The sequence below is a fragment of the Drosophila navojoa genome, chromosome 2, assembly GCF_054131105.1.
Source record: "Drosophila navojoa isolate 15081-1374.11 chromosome 2, UAZ_NAV_1.0, whole genome shotgun sequence".
Classification (NCBI taxonomy): domain Eukaryota; kingdom Metazoa; phylum Arthropoda; class Insecta; order Diptera; family Drosophilidae; genus Drosophila; species Drosophila navojoa.
Genome location: NC_142890.1, coordinates 14,829,522 through 14,853,959, shown reverse-complemented (window position 1 = coordinate 14,853,959; position 24,438 = coordinate 14,829,522). Strand labels below are relative to the sequence as shown.

The 24,438-nt window shown below is 41.3% G+C and overlaps 1 protein-coding gene across 1 annotated transcript in view; it reads left to right on the top strand.

Moving 5' to 3' along the window:
• Positions 1-24,438, top strand: part of alph (protein phosphatase alphabet) — a 79,396-nt gene that overhangs the window by 5,528 nt on the left and 49,430 nt on the right. The window lies entirely within an intron of this gene.

Sequence of the window (24,438 nt, the reverse complement as noted above, 5' to 3'; positions counted from 1 at the left end):
GTAAAAAAAAGTTCTTTTTTTTTTATTTATTGCTCTGTTTATCACGCAAGATTCTGATTTTGGGCGTCTCTTTGTCCGATCGCACTTTCTTCTTTTGGGCTAATCATCGTTTATTGAAATTTCTATCATGGGAAAGCCGTCGCTCAGCTTTGACAGTCGCCGCCCGTAAGGCAGCCATAATTTATTAACTGATTAGGCATTCATACGTGCAATGATTAATAACAAATGCAGCCAAACATTGTTAACCCCAGGTTAATTTACGCTTTAATCAATTGGGTTCATTTACACCAGCCATGGTATCTCCGCTAACTCCTGAGCTGCCCCGGGGCCGCTCATTTGTTCTGCTTGATGACGCGACGAATCGGTCAACGATCCAGCCATGCCACGGCCACAGCCCATGCCCATAGCCAGCCGTAGTCCAACTCGATCCCAGCTCTGTGGCCCGTTGTCCGTTGTCCGATGTCTTGAAGTCAAAACACTTGGGATGGGATAATTGCAAATTGAATTATTGCTGAAAATATATTGAAAATAACTATATTTTGTGCTACAACACATTCAAATTGATGACTTGATTGATCGTACCCGGCCCAGCGACTTGATTAAAGGAGAGCCGCTCACGCTTCCAGCCGCGTCAACTCTCTCTTCAGCTCGGCTCAGTGGCGGCGCTCGCTGAAATTAAGTTAAACAAATTTTATAACACCTTTGCTCCAGCACACACTCACACACACACACATACACACTCTGTCATGTGTGTGTGTGTGTGCGGCGGAATGCAATCAGTTTTTACAAATGATGATGATGGTGCTGACACTAAGGACGGCGTACGAGCTGGCAGTTAGAGTGAGCCAAGAGGATGTTCGACTGGGACGACTAAGGCTCGTAGATAACTCTCGTACTTAACCTCACTCACTTATAACAATGAACCAAATTGCATTGGCCCAGCACCAGCTCGATCAGAAACAAAGTGTGCAATAAGTATCTCGTACTTACATCTCTGCAGTTGTTAGCCTCTCTGCCCGCACCTGCAGCCTCGGTCCGAGTCCAAGTCGCAGCTGAACAATGTGCGCTGTGATTAAGTTGAACGTTCGCTGAAAGATCACAAAACATGGGTCCGATCATTTTGATCATGCGGCGGCTGGCCCGAGGGTTGTCTGCATAGTATCGATCAGCTTATTAGTTACAGTTATGGTATGGAATATATATACTATGAATTGTTAAAATATAATATGGTTGATTAATGACATCTGGAATTATTAACTAATATTTAGAAGTATTTAACTTATAGAAAATATTAACATCAGATCAGTTAAAGTCTCAATGAAACCCGAAAATACATATTTAATTTTAAATATTTAATTTAAATTTTATTTTAAAAAATTTATTTTATTGTATAGAAAAGTAAATAGCCAAATAAGATCAGTTACAGTCTAAATTAAATTTAAAATGTCAATATAAGAGCCTCAATATTAAAAAAAAAAGAAGAGGAAACAAGATTTTATAATAAATTATTTAAAGCCTGAATTATTATAAAAAAAAAAAAAAACAAATTTTAATTTTTAAAGAAATGTATATCAAACCAGTTCAAAATTCAAATATATAATAATTTCATTTATAATATATAGACTCTTTTATTTATTTAAATAATTATTATATTTGTAATAATATATACTCATTGAGGCTTTTAAGATCAGTAAATAATTTTAGAGAGAAGTTATATCTAAATATAATATATTATGTACATTTTCTATGAGATACACAATTTTGCAAATTGTATTATTGTCTGTTTGTGTAAGATTGAAAACTTTTCGGCCAGCCCTCGCTGTGTGCCGCGTATGTCTTCACGTAATGATCGGCAATTTCAAAAACACCTCAAATGCCGCTAACGATGCCCGACGGGCGGCGGGCGGAGGGTGGCGAGCGGTGAGCGGTGAGCGACACGGGCGGTACACGTGGAGGCAGTGGACGCCCGCGCCGCCCGGGTAGCCGCCTCAGTTGGCCAGTTGGGCAGTTGGGCACTTGCTGTGTGCCGGCTCACAGTGGGTTATTTATCGTGAATTGAGTAGTTAAATTACTCAATTTTGATGAGGAAGCAGCGCAGATCGGCGATCGCTAGTGCAGGAGCTTATCGACATGGATGTGTGTACACATCTTTGGCCAAACGGGCCAGATAAACCAGTCAATTATTTTGCCAGACTGCAGACTGCAGATGGCAGACGGCAGGCAAGATCTAATCGGGCTGCTGCGCAGCGGAAATGCACTTGGCCAGTTGGCCACTTGGCTCGCACCCGGCTCTATGGTCAGCCGTATCAAGCGGCGATCGGAGCCGGCGACTCATTGAGCTGCAATTAGCTGGCTCTTGCTCCGCTGACTGAGGGCCAGGTCGCTTGCACTTTAATTAAAAGACGATAAATTTGCCAATCTGAATGCGGCGCAAGCAGTTCAAGCAAACTGAAAAGCTGCCCGGCCCCGGCGACGCCCGCCTCCTGCTGTCTGACGCCTTGACAGGCCGCGCCGTGTGGAGTGATATTTATTTATTGTTTGTACCCAAAGTGGCAACACAAAAGCCAAGGTGTTAATTTGTTGCTGGCCCCGACTAGGAGGATGCCTCGTTTGCAGCAGCCGCTGCAGTTGCAGTTCGATATGGAGATGCAGAACGAGCTGGTCTGGTTCCATTCATGCCCTGGCAGTGCATTGGGCTGGCCTGCTTTGCAGCGCTTTTGGCCTTTTCATTGACGCTAACGAACATTTTTGTGCGATTTAATCCCATTTCATGGTGATCCTGCACAATTGGCACCCGTGCCCCCAGCCAGGCCCTCAGCCAGAGCCCAGAGACAGAGTTTCAGCTTCAGCTTCAGCTTCAGTTTGAGCCCGTGCCCAAGTCTCAGAGTGAGCCACGACCCGAGCGAGCTCTGGCAATTTATTTGCCGCGCATGCAGACGACGACAACAAATTCGAGCGCCAAATGATGGCAAGCGGCTGCTCTCGGGCTCCCACTTTGGGCTGACGTGATTTATTGGCTCGCCTGGCCAGTACCTGAGGGCGTTTTGTCGCAAATTAGTTGCATTCGGCTTCTGTTAATTTAGCTGCGACTGCGACTGCGTTTCCAACGGCGACGGCGACAGCGGCGCTGACTGCGACTGCGACTGCGGCGTTAAATGCAACGCAAATTGTGATAATTTATCGAAGCAGCTCGCCCAAAGTTAAACAGAAATTACGGCCATCTGACAGGCCGCACACATCCCCACACACAGCCCGACTCATATCCCGATTCGAACCAAGACCTAAAAGCCGGTGCGCAGTCGCTGCAGGCCGAAGGCAAAAACCCGTTCGCTGGCAACAAATCAACGCCTCAAATTGTGAAATTTATGCGCCTTAACCTCGACTTGTTCAGTGGCCACCTTCAACTTGATTATTTATTAATTTGACATATAAACTCGATTGTGGCTAATTGCGCTAAACGAGCTCCCATCCTTTCCCTTTCGATATGCCATAACTCAGAAGGTGTTGCGGCAAGGCTGCCACGATCTGTATTGTGTATCATAATTATGCCCATTAAGCCGACTTCATTATTAATCTTGTTGTATATTATGGTTAAATTCGCACCTCTTTTATTTAAATATCTCCTCGGCTAATAAATCGCTGCAGGTCGGTTCATGGTTGGGTCATTGCTCAGACTTTGATAGTGAAACGAAAAGTGAGATGAAAACTTTGTATATAATATACCCTCTAACCGATTCAAATGAATGGATATGTTTAAGGGAAGAGAGCCCCGAGTTTTAGTGAACAATAATTTATTATTAAATAATAGCATTTTTTATTATTTTAGCTTCTTTTGCAACTCGCATTACCATTTTCAATTAGTCTAATTATTATCTAATATTTATTTCTTAATTAAATATTATTATCATTAACTTATAGGATTGCCAATAATTACAAAGCTGCTGACAGATACAGAAAGAATCAAAGATATAATGAGCCCTTAATAGTAAAATCTTTAAAAAAAAGTCAATTGTACAATATAACGACAGATATTACAATAAAATTTGAACTCTATCTTTATATATGAATTCCTTTTACTTTAAGCAAATCAAACACATTGTGGATAGCTCCATGACCGATCTAGAATGCCAAAGCTTGAATTGATATGCCAAATATGTACTCTATAATTTATATACTCTATTTGCCCTATTTGCATATATTTTATCTATCTTTTAGCTGGACAGATCATCGACTTTTAATATTTGAATATTTTAGTACTTTAATATTTTAATCCCTTATGATTTTAATACGTTTTTTTTTAATTTTTTATTATTTTAGTATTACAATATTTTAGTCCTTTATATTTTAATAATTTTCTTTTTTAATATTTTAGTATTTTAATATAATAATATTTAAATATTCCATTATTTTAATTTTCTATTGTTTTAATTTTTTAATTTTATATTATTCTTATTATTACTGCTCACCTAGGGGAACAAAAGTAAACCTAATATTTCTTTTCCATTGCATTCGCTTATTCAACTTTAATCGAGTCAAGTCAACTCGAATATGATTCAGATTATTTGCCGTGTAGCTCATTAATCACGAGATGTTTAAGTAAAGCCGCTGTCGCGCCGCTCTGGCCCCTCCATCAGCATTTATCGCTGTTCCGTTTGTGGTTTCACATTTAATTTTAAATGCTGTACACGAATCTATTAGCAGGCCATTATGCCGAGTCGAGTGCATCCCCAGCACATGTCACTTATCAGCCAATGTCAGCCAATTCCACCGTGTGACATTTCGCCGCGGCCATTGTTGAGCAGATGTCTGTGTGTGCGTGTGCCTGTGTCTCTGTGTGTGTGTGTGTGTACTGTAAATAAGTAGTGCTCGTAACCCTCGACTCTTCATTTATTTGCTCAGCCTCATCGAGGCGACGCTTTCTATAGACTCTTATGTCTTAATTATGTCGGAAGGCAATCGAGTGTTAATAATCGAATATTTATAATCGTATTAGTCGTTGTCGCTGCATGTGCCGCCTGTGACAAACAAACAACAATATATCAGCGAGACAGTGAGACAGAGACACAGGGAGAGCCAGATGAAAGAGATGTAGATTGAGTAAATTTGTTCAATGGTTCGCTCATAATGAAAACTATACCACGATTTTTTCTACCATTCATTGGCACTTCAAAGCCAATTCATAATGGCAACGCTGCTGTCCTTTGTTAGCTCATCCCATTCACTCAGTCCATGGCACCGACTGCTGCCTGCATCGAGAACCGTTTGACTTTCAATATAATTTACCAAAATCTAAATTAGCTTGGGTCATAATATCAATTTGAAATGGTGGAGTGTCAGGTTTTAATGGGACAGATGCGAAGTTTTCTTAAGCGAAGCGTATTTATTGAGTTGAGAATATACGACGAGATCATTATCATTACTCTCTTACTCTTCTTCTTATAGTCTTTCTAACAAATAAATTATGTGTATAATAAAATTGTGCAAATGCTTTTCTTATAGAAGAATATAGGCATAATCAAAACTGTAGGTATAATGAATTTATATGGATATGAATTAACTTCAGTCACATCATCATTCTAATCAGGACTAAATGTTTCAGGGAAGTCAATAGAACATCTTTACTTCTGCCTGTAGTATTTTCAAGGAATAAATAACGATTTTCGAATACTATTGCTATAAATCATTTGAGTATTTCTAGGGAATATAACAAGATATAAAAACCCTATTATTGGATTGACATTACATGTCCTTAGACTGTAAATGTAAATCTCTTTCAATCTAATAAAATAATACTACTGAATATCCTTGAATGAATAGGATATATGACAACCTGTCGCAACAATTTCAAGTCCGATATACCAGGAATTGAAGCAACATTCGATTGTAGCATACTTTTGTGTGCATAACTCACATTTCTCTCTGTAGTTTATCCACACAGCACGTGAATTCTCTTTAAAGCGCAGCAGCTCATGCCGCAGTCATAAATATCGAAAAACGAGAGGCAATTATTGAAGACTCACTGAGGCAGGCGTTGAGGAAAATCTAAGAAATTATTTGACACCGTTGCAGAGCAGCGAACAGTAGCGGCAAGGCAACTTTCATCTGTTATCCTTTCATAGGCGCTGCTCACTGCAACAGGACTCCAAATTTATAAGCAATCATATTTACGGCGAACTAAACGTTCGATATGCTTTCTGGCTCATTGAGCAGCATTTCATAAACAGCAATTGGTGTCCCTATTTAGGAAGCCGCGCGTCCTTCAGCCTGCTGTCATTTAATTGTCCTTGCCTGCGCTCCGCAGAGCAACGCATGTGAAAGTGAAATCACGCGCTAACAATTGAAAGGATTCATTAATAAAATGTTTAATAGCATATCCATATCTCTGCTCAGGCTATCTCTCTCTCTCTCTCGCTGTCTCTCTCGCTGTCTCTCTCTTGGGTAGCTGCAGCCGCCGCATGTCCTTTTATGCAGCTCCCGTTCCCAGTTGCCGCACCCCAAAAACGACGCGCGGCATAAAATGTTTTACGCTTCGTTGCATTGAAATTCATTTGAAAACGATTTTTCTTTCAGGCCACTTACACAAAACACAACACACACACACACACACACACACGCACACACAGTACACAGATAGATAGACAGACGCACTCAGCTAACAAACAGTGAAGTGAAGTTAATTTATTAGACATTTTGTACGCATTAAATGCCAGAAGGACATCATCATCATCAGCTCAATGAGGAGCAGCAGCAGCGGCAGCATCAGCCTGCTCGGAGTCTATTAAATGCGTGTTCTGCCCATTGTCTGGCTGGAGTACCACTGTGCCCGCACCCCTCCACCAAGTCCTTGAAGTGGTTGTTATTTGTTTGTCTGACTCTAACAGGATCAAATGCTAGCCAGGATCATTGCCGCAGCCGCGATTATTCTCTATCTCTCTCTCACTCTCTCAGTCTATCTCTCTTTTCTCTTTACCGCCATGCATCTTTGTCGCCTTTAATTTCTCGTTAATTGTGAAAATATTTATACTCATTTGTGCATTTTGCACCTTTTGCTCGTCGTGCCTCGGCCAACCCCTGCGCCCTACTGCCTACTGGCTAATTTAGCTCTGGGGGTTGGCCAGGACTTGGCTCGCCTTTGGTTTGACTTGATTGCCCAAACAATTCCAACATAAGAGTCATTAGGGGTTACTAAAGTGGCGATGAATTTTCAAATTTTCAAATTTTTACTTGATTTATAATTGAAACGCGCCATCTATCTCTGTCACTCTCGAGAGGTAGAGAGAGTTAGAGAGCGAGAGAGCAGCGTCTGCAATGAATTTCATTTAAATTAACATTGAAATTTATTGAGCATCTCAGCTGTGGGCAGTTAGCCGGGTCCTTGACTTTGCATCTTTCGCCTCTTGTATCTTAAGATCGTCTAGCAGAGATAATGCCACGCAGGCTCTGCTGGTCGGGCGCGAACTAAATGAGAATTATTGGGAATAAATGAAACGATAATCAAGCAATTTATGATAATCGCACAGTCCCTACAAATGCAGCGTGGGAACTCAATGAGACAATGTGGTTTGAACCCAATGCAGATAATCTTTTGCAAATACAATTGGATCTATTAGGCTGAGAGCTGAGGCATTGTTGGCTGAGAGACTGGGAGAGTAATTAAAATTTCTATAAAACGACTCTTAGTTTCGGCTCTCTTGATATATGATTTGAGATTAGAGACTCTCTAGCCTAAAAGAGTTGTTAGCTGCTGAGGAAGGCTTCGAGTGACTTGATCTGATGCTGACACGCCTGGCATGCGATGATTTATTGATGCGGTCAAAACATGTGTTGGAAGTGACAGCTTCTTGCGGCATCTGTAACGCCGCCGACGCCTCTGCAGCCGCCTCCGCAAGCGTCTGCTCGAACCGGCTCGGGCCTGGCCTGGCCTGGAAACGCCGCGTGTGGTTGCCGCGCTGCATCTTTGAATGTGGACTGCTTCCCGGGAATCGTGTTGTTGCGGTTGCGCCCAACTTGTCTGCCACTAACGATCCTTGCAGCGGCAATCAGTCTGACAATGAGCGTTTCGATCTGCTCTCGTATTTCCGCCCTCGTGTGGGAATTTCCGCGCTGTAATTGGAGCAGGTTTGTCTACACTAAGCGGCGCCGATGCCGCCACCGAATAATCTATAATTAACAATTCAGCTACAACAATTAATAAACATTTAAGAAATTTACAATTCGACTTGCTTAGCAAACGGAAACAGCTGCATTTGGCAGCGAATACCAAACTCCTAACAATTTATTATAAAAAGAGACAGAGAGAGACAGACAGAGAGAGAGAGGGAGAGGGAGGGAGATTTATGATCCACAACATATCTAGATTGTGTAAACTTTGCATTAAAATTTTAATGCATTTTCCCTCAACTAGTTTGCACTTATCAAATTAAAAGAAATGAAATCTGTGTAATTTATGCGTATGCCAAAAATTTCACACCATGCCCAATGTTTTGCATGGCGCTGCCGAGCGAGCACTTTTGTTGCCTGCTCCTGAGATTTTAATCGCCGGCCGTCAGCTGCCCGCTGCGCTCGTTGCGCACAGTTAGCTGGGAACAATGGCAAACGGCAAACGGCATTTGAATGTCAAGCATCGGCGATGTTTGGTCCAGCGCACATGTCGGCGGCCATTTTGCGTTGAAAGGATAACAATGCGCGTAATAGCGGCAATAATATACCCCAATCTGCTTAGCCCGCTTCACTGGACGCCGTGCATGTTAATAATGTCAATGCGTTTGGCAATTGACCGGCATGAATATGCCCGCCGCTGCCTCTGCCCCCTAAAGGCATAATGACCGAGAGAGAGAGAGAGGGAGCAGGCCATTAATGCATTTGCCATTGGCACAGCTATTTGCATGCCATTTTGCCAGACAGCCATTTGCTCTGCAATAACAATAAATTGAATGGGAATCGCATTTCATATCGCATCGCATAGCCTATGTGTCACTGGGTTGATTCAATTGCCCCAGCTCGGCAGCAAAATGGCGTCAAATGCGACAGCGAGATTCGTTTGTTTAGCTCGAGCTGTGATTAGCCGATTTAATTCAAATGCAAATGCAGTCAATTACTATAACTCAATCAAACTGCTTAATTTGCCTTTCTCTGCCTGGGACATGGATGCATTTCGGCTTCAGTCAAGTTAATCTGAAACAATAACAAGTCATTTATTAACGATGTCTAGTTTCTTGGGATTCTACACATGTGACACTTGGCACATTAGGCAGCCCGTTCGCTGGCGTGAAGAACTTGAGCCGTATTAATGAGGCGTGTGAGGGAAAGGATAACACCCACGAGCAACTGTTGCTGTTGCAGCGGCAACTCCCCGGCCCTGGTAATGCGATACACAAAGAAGGCGACGCGTCTCGGAATGTGCGACAAGTGTCCACCTCTGGCGCCAGTTCTGGGCACGCTTCATGGAGAAAGTAGCTGGCTGTCTGGCGTGTTTTTGTTTCTCCACTTCTCCTGCCTGCAGCGCAGCACAATATTGACAAGTTTCGAGTCGACTCTCTAATCGCATTAACTACCGTTTAATGTTTGGCAAGCCAAGCTGACACGCCCACTGGTGGCGGTGGTGGCGGTGATGGTGGTGCTGTTGGTGGCTAAGGGCCAGCTGCAACTAAGTGGAGTATGAGTGGAGTTACACTTGGAGAAATACTGCTAGCCTAATTGAGCGGGTTAGAATCGAAGCAGTTTAAATCGATGATGAATACAGAAATACCGTCTAAATGGCGTCTTAGATATGCCTGAGGTCGATTGTGCTTGATTTTAGAGCTGAGAAAAACTTGGAATAAAATCTTTTTTATATTCTTATTTTTTATATTTGGTATAGCTTTAGCTGGGTAGAAATTAGAAGTGCTAAAAAGCAATATGGAGAACTTGTTATACTATATTTGTGCACTCAGCGAAAATTATATATTTTTCTTTAATGTACAGCTTGCTATCCGTTCATCTTTGGTATACATTCTTTAGAAATATATTAGGCAGCGAAAGCTTTATTAATCTGCAAACTGGGTACTTGGAACTCAGGATAAATATTTCAGTTGTTACGGATAAATATAAATAATGATAGAAAAATAATTTTATCAATTAGAAGCGCAATCGTGGCTTTATTGTCCTTCATTATATTTCCCTAGGTTATATATAATGAGGCACTTTTCCTTTAGTTATTTATACCCTGAAGTCGAGGAAAAGGGGAAATCAAGGTAAAATGGTGTGTTGATTACAATATTATGACCATCTGTCTTTGCCTTTAAAAATAAAAATCTTACGTTTTTATTTGCCTTTATTAACCATAAATTATTTAAAAATATATTATTAGCTCTATAAGTTTAACTGATTTTTAACTGCAAGTTCGTATTTATTGCCAATTACCAATTGCTAATTATGATCCACTAGCTTACTTTACTCTATGTACATACATATATTCACAGTATTTTCGCTTAGTGCAGTCCGGCATTTAGAGTGCTTGAATTATTCGAATATTAATTGATAATTGCAATGCCGGGGCAAAGTCTCGGCTTTTGGGCCCTGGCACAATATTTCACGAAATTAGACAGGCAATTTCAATTTTCCAATGGCAACTGGGGAATAGCCGAGCCGCATCCAAAAGTTATCAGAGCTAATTGTCAGCCCAAGTCCATAAATCTTGCCCGGCAACGCGATAGTTTCGATGCCAATGGGATACTTAGATGCTGTACGACTCCGGCTACGGGGAAAGGGGTTATCTACTGCACGTAATTATGTACATAGAGAGGGAGTGGGAGAGGGAGAGAGAGGGAGAGTGAGAGAGTGAGGGTGATGGAGATAGAGAGTGTGGAGCGATAAGCGTTTGCCACTGAGACTAGTCAAGCGTTATGCCGGCTGATTAGAGCGGCAAGCGGACACACACACACACAGACACTCAACGACAGCCTCAATTACATAGTGAGTCGGCCGTTGATAAGGCCGTTCGCTGTCAGCAGCGTTATCCTGCCATGGACAATTACAAGCGCAATGTTTTAATTTGAGCTGATAAGCGCCCCAACTATCGCCGATGCTCCGTAATTTTTGGAGTTTATTGAATTTGGGGTTCGCTCGGGGTTTATTGAACTTGCCACAACAATCTCGAGAAAACAAATCAGTTTATGATAAGCAGCAGACGTTCTGACTCGGCCTGACTGGTCTCTGGTTTCAGATTTTGTTGCTGTTGCTGCTGCCGTTGCTGTTGCTGTTGCTGTAGCGCCTCTGCTTGCAACACAATGCATTCGCATTGTGCTGTCTGCGCACCTTTTGGGCTGCAGGTCGCCGCTGCAGTCGCTGCCGACGTCTTTTACACGCTTTCGAATTGCAAAAACTGTAGCAGCCGCACCGCGTCTTGGCCATTGTCTGAGCTGGATTGTCTGCCTGCATCCTGGGCCGGGACCCTGGCCCGCTCCATTGTTTCAATCAGTGGCCAGCCATTGTTGGCAGCGGCTTTTGCAAAACACACACACACTCACACACACACGAACTACAACATTTTACACCTCTTTTGTTTCAGTGAGTGTGTGCGAGTTGTTTTTGCTGGCAATTGTGTTTTAAAGAGGTTCAAGTGAAGCGCATCTAATTGCCAGCGTGCCAGCGTGCCAGCGTGCCAAGTGCCAAACACCAAAGTGTTTTCCAAACTGCCTTAACGCCCCATGCCCACAGAGCCGGCCAATTTTCCCGGAAATCAAAAAAGGTGCGCTACAGTTTCGGCCACGTTGATATATGAAGCGTGTCAACTGCATCTTTAGTGGTTTTTAATTTGAAAATTGTTTTGGTCACTCCCCAGCCCAGATCGGCAGCCTCTTGATGCCGGCGGAGGCGTTCACGTTTGTCCAACAACTGCTGCAGTTGCATTCCCTGGCAATTGCAATCCGAACTGGGCCTTTGTCGAATGCTTGTTGGCACCTCCAAGGCTGCGCCTGGGCCCGCATACAAATGCGAGTCCTTGACGCGCAATTTAATTGCCTGCCTGCCCGCCTGTCAGTTGTGCCAACTGCCATAAATGAGGCAAACAAGCTGCAATTAAAGCATATGTTCCTCTTAGCCAGCGCAATTCGTATCGTAGCGCCATCTCGCTCGCATCCCAATCAAAATTCATATCAGGCGATCTGTCCAATTCAGCTTATTATGGAGATGTTTATCTCGATATTTGGCAGTCAGCGTTTCATTCTTTGATTGTGTGTTTGTTTGTTTGTTTGTTTTGATTGCCTGCGAATCAGTAAATCTGTGAATCTGTGAATCTGTCCGAGTCTCTGCATTAGCCTGCCGTTGCTATTGCACCCTCATTATTTTTGGCTTTTGTGCAGCGCAACGAGCCAATTATGTTTAGATTAAGCGGGACAGGGCAGCAGCTGAGCACTACAGATAGCAGTACCTTAATTGATTTGCCATAAATGGTGGCAACATCATCGTCATCTGCATACGAGCGGAGGCCATTTTGGCCGAGTCATGTCCAGCTGGAAGTGTGCGCGCGTGTGTGTGGCCAGATCACGTGTCAAGCGGCCAAGACAAGCCAAAACGATTTAATAATGAACTCGACGACAATGCGACTCGAATGCATCATCCACTTCACGAGTATGAGTTGAATATGAACTGTACTTTGCTCCCTTGACATCCATGCTGCTGACAAGCCGATTGTTTGATATTTCTCTCTTTTATTTTTATTTTTTCGACTGAATTTGCTGTGTGTGAAAAATCAGAAAACAATGCCAATATGCAAAAGATACACCAAAACACACACACACACACGAAGCACTTGAGTCTGGCAAGTTGTTGAGCCGTTTGATGAGTGTCAAAAAGGCAGCAGAGACTACAAGCGGATTAGCAGGATTTGGCTCTTTGTTGTGCAGGAGCAGCCAATTTGGAAGTCAAAGTGCAGACGGGGCATTATGCGCTTATCGGCTATAGAGTTTGCACTTTTCAATTGCTGCCCTACCTGGTCCTTGACGAGCCTTTGTTTGGGGCTCAAACAGCTGCCTCGGTTCTGGCTAAATATTATTGATTGGCAGCGCACTGGGAAACATAATTAAAAGATATTTATTATTATTGATCTCGCTTTGTGTCTGATTGCTGAAAGGCGAAGCGAACGTACTTATGAGATACTGGAGTTTTCTACTTGATAAAAACCCTCAAATCCCTTGACAAAATGTGATTTTGATGGACTCAAGTCTCAGTGGATTTGTAATAATTTTGTAATTTACTTTTTAAGTGAACAAATAATTGCTTCCATTTATTTATTTCATTTGTTTTTATTATTATTATTATTATTATTTTTATTTTATTAATTTTTATTTATTTATTTTTTTTAGAAATTGTTTTTTATTTTATTTTTCTGTAATGTATAAACTGTATAAATAATAAATTATTTATAAATATATTTTATATATAAATTAATATTTATAAAAGCCAACGATTTCTGTTAAATACGTTTATTATATTATTTTTTTATGAGGAAATTAATTGCAAATCATTAAAATAATAAATTCTAAATTTATTCGTTGCAAAATATTCTACAATATAAAATTACAAGATAATATTTTAAACAAATTATATAAAATGTATTAATGTTTGTTTTATATTTAATTAAGTGTCAAATGTAGTTAATCCATTCTAGATTTTGTATAAAAATTATAATTAAATAATCAATGAAATTAAAAATGCAGGAATGATTTTTAAAATATATTTGTTATTCGAAATTGCATATTTGCCTTTGAAATAATTATTTAAACCGAAAAATTTACATACATGCGTTTTAAACTATATCACATTTAACCATTATCATAGGTCTGTGTCTGATAAGTTCCTGAGGTTTTATAAAAATTAAGGACAGTAAATAATTTTTAATAACTTTTAATTGTTCTGATTTTAGTAAAATCTTATTAAACTTTCGGTCTTTCATAACACCGTTTAAATGTATTAAAAGCAGAATTAACACATAATCTATTATGAGCTACAGTAGATAGTGCTTTCATTATTTATAACGTATATAGCTTTACAGACAAACTTTTAACGACAACGAATGCTATTTCAAAATATCTTTTATATCTACAATTCAATTCAATTCAGCTTCTGTCGCAGGCATTTGTCATAGGAAGAGTTCGGGCCACATGTTCGTTACTCTTTGGTCTTTCCTTTCTGTAGGTTCCATTAATTAGCAATCCATAAAGCCAAGTAGCTCACAAATTTCAATCAGGAAAAAGCGAAGGGCACGGGAAAACTCTGGCTCAACATGACTACAATTGGCTGCCATACGTTGCTCATAAAGGCAACGGCTGTCGGGGCAGGAGAGGATAGGGCAGGGCAGGGCAGGGCAAAGCGGAGCGGAGCAGAGCTCGGGCTACCAAAGTGTCGACATTGTCTGTTGGGTGCTATTGATATAGTAAATTTCCAAAGAAATCTTTGAGATTGCTGGCGGTTGATAAGCGTGGAGCAACAGCAGCAGCAGAGGCAGAGGCAGCGACAGCAGCAGCGACAGCGGCAGCGGCAGATGCAACCGCGCTTTATTGTGTCTAGAGGATATGTAACTGTTGGATTGCTGGCGGCAAATGGCGCGCGTGTTCATTAGCCGCCATAATTTATATGAGCCAACATATTTATTGAATGTTTTGGCAGCCGTTTTAACGGCTCAGCTCGACTTGGCTCGATTTGGCCTGGCTGTCTGGCTGCCTGGCCAAGCCGGCTCTGACATTAGATAATAGGCAGGGGCCACAGCTGCCATGTCGTCGTCATAAACTTTGGACAGTCAGACAATTACCACGTTGAGGTCTGTTTGGGCCGAGTGCCTAGTGCCTGTACTGGGTGTGGTGCCTCAGCGTCTGCGCTCGTAGCTGGCTAAGCTCACAGCGTGCAATTATTTTCGAGTGTGAAAATAATAAAACTGCCAATGGCGAACAGAAACAAAGCAAAAAGATTGTGTCCTGCGGTTCTCGGGCCCTCTAACGATTGTCGAAAAAGTGCGCAGCACTTGCTTGTTGTTGCTGTTGTTGCTGCTGTTGTTGCTAGTGTTGGTTTAGCCGAGCACCCAGCTGCCTCTTAACTGAAAGGCAATTTGGTCTACCTATATATACATATACATATACATATACAAACTGTGTGGCTGTGCACAGTCGGCGCACTCGAGACGCTGTGGGTGATGGATGGATGAGGTACTCACCACTCGGCCACTCTGCCACTCTGCCACTCTGGGCTCAAGTGCTTGTTGTGTCCTTTTGTTTGAGCTAACATTATTCTTTACTTTAAATACCAATTAATAACTGCAGCTGAGGCTGCCAACTGAAAACTCCTCGCAACTTGACTCAATAACTGGAACACACAAGTGGCCCTAAGTCTCTCTCACTCTCAGCCTCTCTCACTCTTTCTCTTACCGAGTTTACTGCAAATATCAGTCACATGGATCGCTTTGGTGCTGCTGCCGCTTGGCGTGAATGCATCATAATCTTGCCACTTGAAAATGAGCGCAAATATTTGCGCAGCAACCGCCGCTGCCGACGCGTCGTCAACTTGAAACAATTAATGTGGCATTTGTGTTACGCCGTATGACTTTCGGCTTCTGCGGCAACCGGCATCGCCATCAGCATCGTGCAGCACCTTCACAAACAAATGCTAATGGGTATTACAAGTCGCCGCCGCCGTTGCCGCCGCTGCCAGTGCCACTTACTCAATTACTTTGCCAAACATGCGGCCAGCGCAGTATTTATGATTTATTTGCGTCTCCGTCGAACTCTTCAGCTCGGTCAGTTGGCCGGGCCATTCCAACTACCAGGCGTCAATATTGACCATGCAAATATGGCAACAGTGCCCGGCCACAGTGTGGCTCCGATCCAGGTCCATTCGAACCCATTCGATCCCAGTCTGGGCTGCCGTCTCTCGTCCGCTGGGCCGAGTCGGCACTTCAGTGACCAAGATCGGGCCAAGACCGTCCATTCCAGTGGATGCAGCACTCGGCTACATCTATTATGACTTCAAAGTGCCGTCACGCCAATTGTTTGTGGCACTTTTCTATAAACTTTGACTCACATTTGCCAATTAACTGCGACACTTTGAGTGTGTGGCACAGCTACCGGGCTCTATAAATAAACCCAATCACAATGTATGGCTACCAAATTAGCAGGTCGAGGCGCAAATACACTTTGCCCGGCCAAAGAGAACCGGTCCGGCCCACAATTGTGAATGAGTTGGCAAATAAAACTATTCACTGTGCCATTCAATTGTGAATATGACGAAATTTGTATATCTGAGAGGAGAAATAATTTTAATTAAATGTTTGTCAGCGTTCAACAAATTTTTATATAATTTTAAATGTAAACAAAAAAGCGAAAACGGAGAGAAAAAACTTAAAAATAAATATTAAATATATAAATAAATATTTAAAAATAAGAGAAAAAATATGAAAAATAAATATTGAATATTTTTTATAAATAATATAATATATAAATATTTTAAGTTAATAGAAAAAATATCAAAAAGATATATTAGTTAATTAATTAGTTTATTTTTTTTATTTGACTTTCTCTGCAAACTCATTTTTTATAACTTATGTTAAATATATAAAAAAAAAAATTCTTAATTTTTTATGAATTATTTTTTGCATATTTTATTTTCAGTTATGAATAGGTTCCACAACGCCCATTGCGATCAATTGCATCTATTGTGAGGGTATTGAAACGCGCCGCGCGCGCATTCAAATTGCATGAATGGAGCCAGGCGACTGGGATGAGAACAATTGGCCAAGTCGAGGCGTAGAGGCCGGCTACCGGGCTGGCAATGACAGTGTCTGGCGGCTGTGTGCGATGTCAATTAGCAGCTACGGAATGACACTTTATGTGCGTCGCGCGAGAAGCTACTGCCAGATCCTTGTGCAAAGTGCAATCAGTGCAAAGCAGAAAGCCAACGAAAGCCAGCGACCATGAACGGCTACGCAGTTGACAAACAAATAGCAGCTAGCTAGCTGCCCAGATAGCCAGAGGCGAGCGGCGAGCGGCGAGCGGCGAGAGCGTCTGAACCAAGCAAACAATTCACGTGGCCCAGGCTCGGGGCCAGCCCGAGAGCAGCCGACAGCAGACAACAGTAGCGCGGATTGTCTGTGCGCCGGCAGCAGCCGAGAGCGGGCACAGAGACAGATCCGCAAAGTGACTTGTAAACATTTTAGCAACTTTTCAACTTCAAGTTTGGGCTTCAGGCTCAACTCGAGGCCGCCTAATGAACTGTCCGCTCAGAGTCTGATTCACAGTGATTGGCATTCGGAATCAGAATCGGAATCGGAGTCGGAGTCGCATCGAAATTGCATTTGCATTGGCATTTGTATTCGCATTTGCCAATTGACAAGATAAATACATTTAGCTAATTTGATTTTGGATGTCGTCGCGCCTTGGATAGGAAGCTGAAAATTTGTACGCATCAAACGCAATTAAGTTGTAATTAAGCAACACAAAGGCAGCCGCGGCGACAGCAAAGCACAAATAAGCCCACCATCTAGGGCCAGTCGACGACGACGATGATGAGTGTGGAGGCCTGCGCCCACGCCCACGCCCACGCCCACGCTGCTCTCGTCCCAGCAAGAGACAAAGGCAATCAGAATTCATTAGCCGAGCGGCGACAAATAAACCAAAGGCCTATAAATTTATGTATATATACATAAGTAAATATGTATGTATGTATATGTGTGTATTTGTATGTGTTCTTTGCCCAGAGCCACATAAAAGGCGACAGAACCGCACATCCTGTGCCAGGAAGCAGCCGGCTGAAATTACAAAAGTCAACCAACCCCCAAAAGGCGCATAAAAACGCTTGAAAAGCGTATGCTCCTGCCTGGGTGCGGCAGGAGTGGGGGCGTGGCCGGGGTTATTTCAACAACTTGGAAAGACCCCCCAGACCAGAACCAACAGCAGTCGAGCAGCCCAGCATCCGAGGCAGAGGCTTTTGAAAAATTGCAAATTGAATTAAGCCAAAGTTAAATGGCTAAATGACTCGAGAGCCAAGTAGCCCCGAATGGAGGCTGGATTGGGTTGTTATTCAGCCAAGGCTGGTTGCCACCAGCCGAGCCCTGTGGACGGGGGGCTGGCATATGGGGGTTGCGGTTAGGCGCATGATAGCAGCTAATATGCTGAGAAGGATAAACGCACGCCGAGGCAGAGTTACAGTGGTAATCAACAATATATACACATATAATAATGTATATGTATGTATGCAGTAATTATTTTGTATCAAATACAAGTAGCAATACGTATCTAATGTATTGTAATTTATGTAATTCGTTAAAAACTTATGCGTCGATACATAAAATTTGTTTAATACATTTAATTATCTAGATACGAAAATATTTAAGTTATTAAACGTATAACTATAATTTAAATTAAGAATTATTTTTATTTGTATTTTATTTAGTTTATTATTTATTATTTTAATCTAGATTATTTATATATATTTTTTCTTTTATTAGTTTTTTTTTTACAATATACAAAAAATTTATTTGTATTTTATTTGGTTTAAATTTTATTATTTTAATCTAGATTATTTACATATATTTTTTCTTTTATTAGTTTTTTTACAATATACAAAAAATATAGTAAAAATATATAAAAATATTAATTTTAAATTAGTTTAAATATTTATAAATATATATAGACTTTGCTTAATTTATTATCATTTTTTTTTTTTTTAATTTTCCTTTTCTGTTAGAATCTTTCATAAATAAGATTTTACAAATATTTAGATTGAATAAAAAAAGTTGTTTAATAAAATCCTTTTCCAGTAATACCTAATTAAATTTGTCAAAACTTATGCATTATGCCCCACTGTATCGTTGTTGCGCCACAGCCAAAAATGCGAAGAGCCACAAAGCCAACAACAGAGCTCTGCTCCCCCTGGAGCGCTCGGGCCTGAGTGTTAGTGTTATTTACCAGGCTAAATTATTAAACGATTGTTAAACGAGCGGATAAAGGATGAGCGTGAATGATGATGATGATGATGCTGATGCTGATGGTGCGCGAGGGGGCTGCCGGGCAGGACTCGGGGCGGGCCATAGAAATGCTCCGTTTGGATTGTTGGCAGAGCTGCAGTGCAGGGGAAATTTGATATTAGGTAAATTTATTTGATTTACATTTTTATAGGGTTGCTCGGCATGGAATGGAACGAAATGGAATGGGCGGATAGAGCGAGGGGCCAGGATCTGGTCTGTTGTTTGCGAACGTCGTTCTCATCATCATCGTCGTCGTCGTCGTCGTTGTCGTCGTCGTCCTCGTTGTCGTCGTCCTGCGCTTATCGCATTAACTGCCGGCAATGAAGATAAGAACTTGTCTAGCAGGGAGCTGCCAGGCGAACGAACGGGCATAGAATAAATACAAAATAAATTAATAAAATGGCCGCGTGAAAAGAAATCATAACGAGTTTGGACGTGCGTCGGCCGCTGCACGCCGTGTCGGCAATTATGCGAGCAAAGTGCCAGAAGAGGAGCTGGAGCGAAGCTTCTTTCAATGCAAGCCATGACTGACGGGACTTTTGGCCGGCCAATACCAGCGGGCGACCTTGTATTAAGCTCAACTCCCACTAACCCCAGCCCAACCGAACCCAACGCTCATCGAACAGCCCCCAACGCAGCCCGTAAAGCAATCAGCGCCAAATCAGAAGTTTATTTATTTGTTTGTTGTTTGGCAAACATTTACGCCATCAGCAAAACGACACCCGAGAGCTCGTTAAATGCGCAGTCATGCGGATGTAATTCAATAAACGAGCGCGCCATCATCAGAGTCCCAGTGGCACTCCCTCTCCCTCTCCCTTTGCTGTTGCTGTTGCTGTTGCCATCCCTGTCCTCGTCCTGGCCCAACCGTTTAGCTGGCTATATACGACCCGTCTACTCGTCGTACGAGAGCCAGCCGCAATTGCCACAACAGCCGCTGTGACTAAATGACTGACTGACAACCGCATTGCGTTTGTATGTATAAACATGTACATAAATCTGGCTGTGTATATGTGTGCTTGTGTGTGTGTGTGTGCTGTGGGGGTTGGTTTATTTACTTGGCAAGGCGAACCACCCCATGGCAATGCATCGACCCCTCGCCTTGGCTCAATAACGTTTATTGACTAAAATTTCGCACCAGCATCGACTGCCAGCCCCCGCACGAAAAATCTCAACTGTCAACACATCAAGAGGAGAGGGGGCCGGGGCGGGGGAGAGGATGTCAAGCGATGCGAGGGTGTTAACGTTTTTAGCATGTTTAAGCGATTTAACGCATCGCAGGGATAATGAAATTTTGATTATGTGCCGCTTGGCTGAATCTGTTAGCCAAAAACGAAGCGTATTTATCGCTGTCAGTGTCGAGTGTCAGCTCCATCAGGTACTTCACCTTGGCTAGCTACTAATTAGCATGGTTAGCTAGGCCCTTCATATGTACAACGTGTGTAATAAGTTAATAATGTATATAGTAATCATCATTTCATATTTTACACTATTTGAAACAGTTTAGTTTTCTAATAAATTTAATATGAAGTGCTTACGACTTGAGTGATTTCAATTCTAAGTCACAGATTAATTAGTTTAAGTTATGTTTCTCCCATCAACACTAAAATTGATTGGTTGTTGATAAATAATCAAAGCATTAATAACTAAATGAATGGTTGATGTAATTTGACTATAATAATCAATTATACGATAAATTCAATTCAAATTTCCTTTTTTAAATATTTAAGATCAAAATATTATATTTTTTGGTTACAAAATATATCTAGTACATTCACATAATATTATATAATATTATTTTCGTTTCGGAATTTAATTTGTTTAAATGTAAAATAATAAATATATTAAAATGTATTATAAAATAAATGTTTTTAAAATCTCCATTCAAAATAAATTTGTTTATTCGCTACGCTAAGGTCATAAATAAAATATGTATATACATACATGTAGGTATATATTATTTATGACTTAAGTGAATAATGCTATTATAACTATTTTTTATTGAGTTTATAACTTTAATTATATATTATATATAAATATATATATTATGTCATACTGCTTAAAACAAAGACAAAACTTAAAGAATTAAATTACGGAAATCTATTTACTTTCATAATCGTGTTGAACAACAAAAGGCAATAAAAATTGTAACAATTTAAATTTGATTTGAATTTCGCATAATGCCCAGCGATATCAAATGTTAATCAGGCAATTACGCAATTTAATTATGAATTAATTGCGCCATTAAAATAACAATCTTTATTGACGAGGCGGCGGCTGCGGCTATTTGAAAAGCTAACTGCCCACATAAATGTGCAACACCCACACCCACACCCACACACACACACGCACACGCGCACAGCAAATTGCAATTGGATCTCCGCCTGCTGCTTCTCCGCCCTTCAACCGCTGAGCCTTTGGCTAAGTGGGCGCGCGGCTAACAAAATCAAACACAAATAGCAGCCAACCAAACAAGCTACAAAATTGAAGGAAAAATTATAAAAATTATGAAAAACTATCAAAACATTTACATGCGGCGGCAACGCGCGGCCAACGCTACGGCCATTTATCAACTGACCAAGTTGTTGTTGCTGTTGTTGTTGCTGTGGTGTTGTATCTGGCCGACTGGCAGTCGTTCTGCGCTGCCGGCCTCTTTTCATCTTTGGCCGGCAGAGAAAAAGCTTTGAGTGCGTTGAATGCGATTGGAGGCGTCGCGTCGAAGCATACGCGCGCGGGGGTGTCGAGGGGCAGGCGTAGAGCGTGGAGCGTAGAGCTCGGTCGGCCCATAAGTAGTATATGATTATGATGTTTATTGAAATATTAATTTGCGCCTCGCTTTGGCTGCGGGTCTCATTTGCGTATTTCAAAGAGCGCTATGAATAATGATGAAGATTATAAAAACTCTTGACGCGTTTCGTCTGAGAAATTAATATTTGTAATTGGCTATAATTGTTCGTGCCAACGGCCAACTACACAGAGAGGCGATTGCACGATCGGCCACATTAATGATGCCTCGCACTTGCCTCTTGTTATTTCAATAGTTTTAATTGAAAAGAAAGCGCTCTTCTTGCCTCTTAATGAAGCGCCTAACGGACAATGGAAAAATGAGTTAATCAGCCAGCAGAGGGTGCTGGGAAAACGGAGTGCGCTTGGCAATCGAATAGAGTTCAAAATTTAGATATGTATTGAAATATTGGAATATTCAGTTCGAATTTCTTGTGAAACATGAAAATGCCAGAAATTATACTATGGATTAAGCTATTTCAGAATTATTTATGCAGCACGTGTCCGGCTATAGCAAATATCGAGAGCTGTGACAAATTCATGTGCTTTGAAATATTTTGTTCTTCACCCATTAAATTTCCCATTTAAATTAGTAGTCAAATATTTGAAATTCTTCAACAAATATTTTTTAAATATATATATAAGGCATATATTTATTTATAAAACGAAACAATCTATTTTCTATATGTATATTTTGTTTGAATATATTTCTACAATATTTTAATTAATTTTTTTTTTTCAAATAAGATAATTCTTTATAAGAATTATCTTATATAATTTTTATTATTTTTTAATATTTCTACAATATTTTATTTTATTTTTTATTCAAGTAAGATAATTATTTATAAGAATTTTTTTATATTATTTTATTTATTTATTATTTTTTTTTATTATTATTTAATACTTCTACAATATTTTATTTTAGTTTTTATTCATATAAGTTAATTCTTTATAAGAAATATTTGTATGTGTATAAAGAATATCTGAACATCCCACACTATCCTGCTCCATCGGCAATTAAGCACGAATATTGCGAATGAAAGGATTTTTCTGCTTAACTTGTTTATTAAGCTGCTCTAATTAAGTTTATTATGCGCCAACAGCAGCTTCATTAAATATACTTACGAGCCAACAAACTGCCAACTTTCGCCCGTCATTAAGCAGCCGAAAGCAACCCTGGTGGATCCCCAGCGAGAAAGCGTGGCAACAATGGCCGGGCAAAACTTGGGAGCCAACAATTTTCGCATAATAATCCTTAAAATGAGTTTAATTTGTAAAGTAAAATTATAACCAGAGACAGACAGAACAGGGACAGAGACAGAGAAGGACACAAACACAAAAGGGAGAGCAAGCGAGCTGGCGATGTGAATGGCAGTGAGAGCGAGCAGGACAGGAAGAGAACTGCCTTTTGTGCCATTTATAAAGTATATACACACATATATATATAATGAACCCCAAAGTTTGGCTTATCCTGGGCATCCCTTTGTTGTCGCTTATTGGAGTAGATGACGGGTCGTGTTAGGGGGCGGAGGATTCGTTGTTTATTTCGGGATGCTGCATATTTCAGATTTACGTGTGATTGATTTGCCATGCTGGCTAGTCGATTTATGCGTAACGATAAGAATTTTATGGTTTATCTTTGAGGTGTGCGCCATAGGCATAAACATTGCTTCGTTTTGTGTCGTTGCGTCTTTTCGATTTCTTTTCATTTCTGTTTTTTTTTTTCGGTCGGCCAGGATTCTTTTCGGCATAAAAAACATAATTTCCTGGTAGAGATTGCAGCTTTGTGATAAGATGCCGACGTCAATGAATTCGCCTTTCATCATAATGATGGGCTTATTGTTTATTATTTATGCGTTGGCCCTCTGTTGGTAATCGCTGAGCTATGGCCGCATTGCACATACGCCAAGTGCGCCCGCCTGGAGCACCAATTAAATTTTCCCTTTGCTCCAAAGACCGAAAGACTCCAAAACGTAAGCAGACAGCGCGACGACGCGGCCGCCAATTACGTTGACAGCAGAATTTAATAAGAAGCGGCAAAGCGGCAGGCAAATGAAGTCATGAATGTGGAAGCTGTGACGTGTCTGAGCGAGACGGCGCTTCACGGGGGAGGGCTGCAGAGAGAGAGAGAGAGAGAGAGAGAGCGACAGGGAGCGAGCGAGCGAGAGCAGCAGCAGCAAAAAAAAAAATTCAAAAGTGGAAACGAACGAGCGACGGCAGCGACGGCTGCTTGTTATAAAATGCTAATACGCGCAGCAAAAACGCTTTGAAGATTGAATTATTCAATAATAATTAGGCGTGCGAGCGGGACAGCGCGTGTGGGGCAAACAGCGGCGAACAATGCTGCCGTCTCGCTTGCGCGTCCAACACAAAACTCACCACACTGGAATGAACGGCGGCAGAAAAGAAGGCGGCGCAAGAAATACAACAAAAGGCAAATAAGAACAACAAAAAATTGAATAGAGCGCTGCGAGAGAGAGCATAACCGAAACAGTCAGGCCAATAAAAATGGTGTCGCTGCATTCGCTTGAGCAGTGCGTGCAAGCGAGAGAGCAACAGGGCTGCGGCAGGCCGGTTTATCAGCCACCACCACCACCACGACGACGGCAGCAACGAGCAGGTTTCCCATATGCGGCTGTGCATGCATGTGTGTGTGTGTGTGTGTG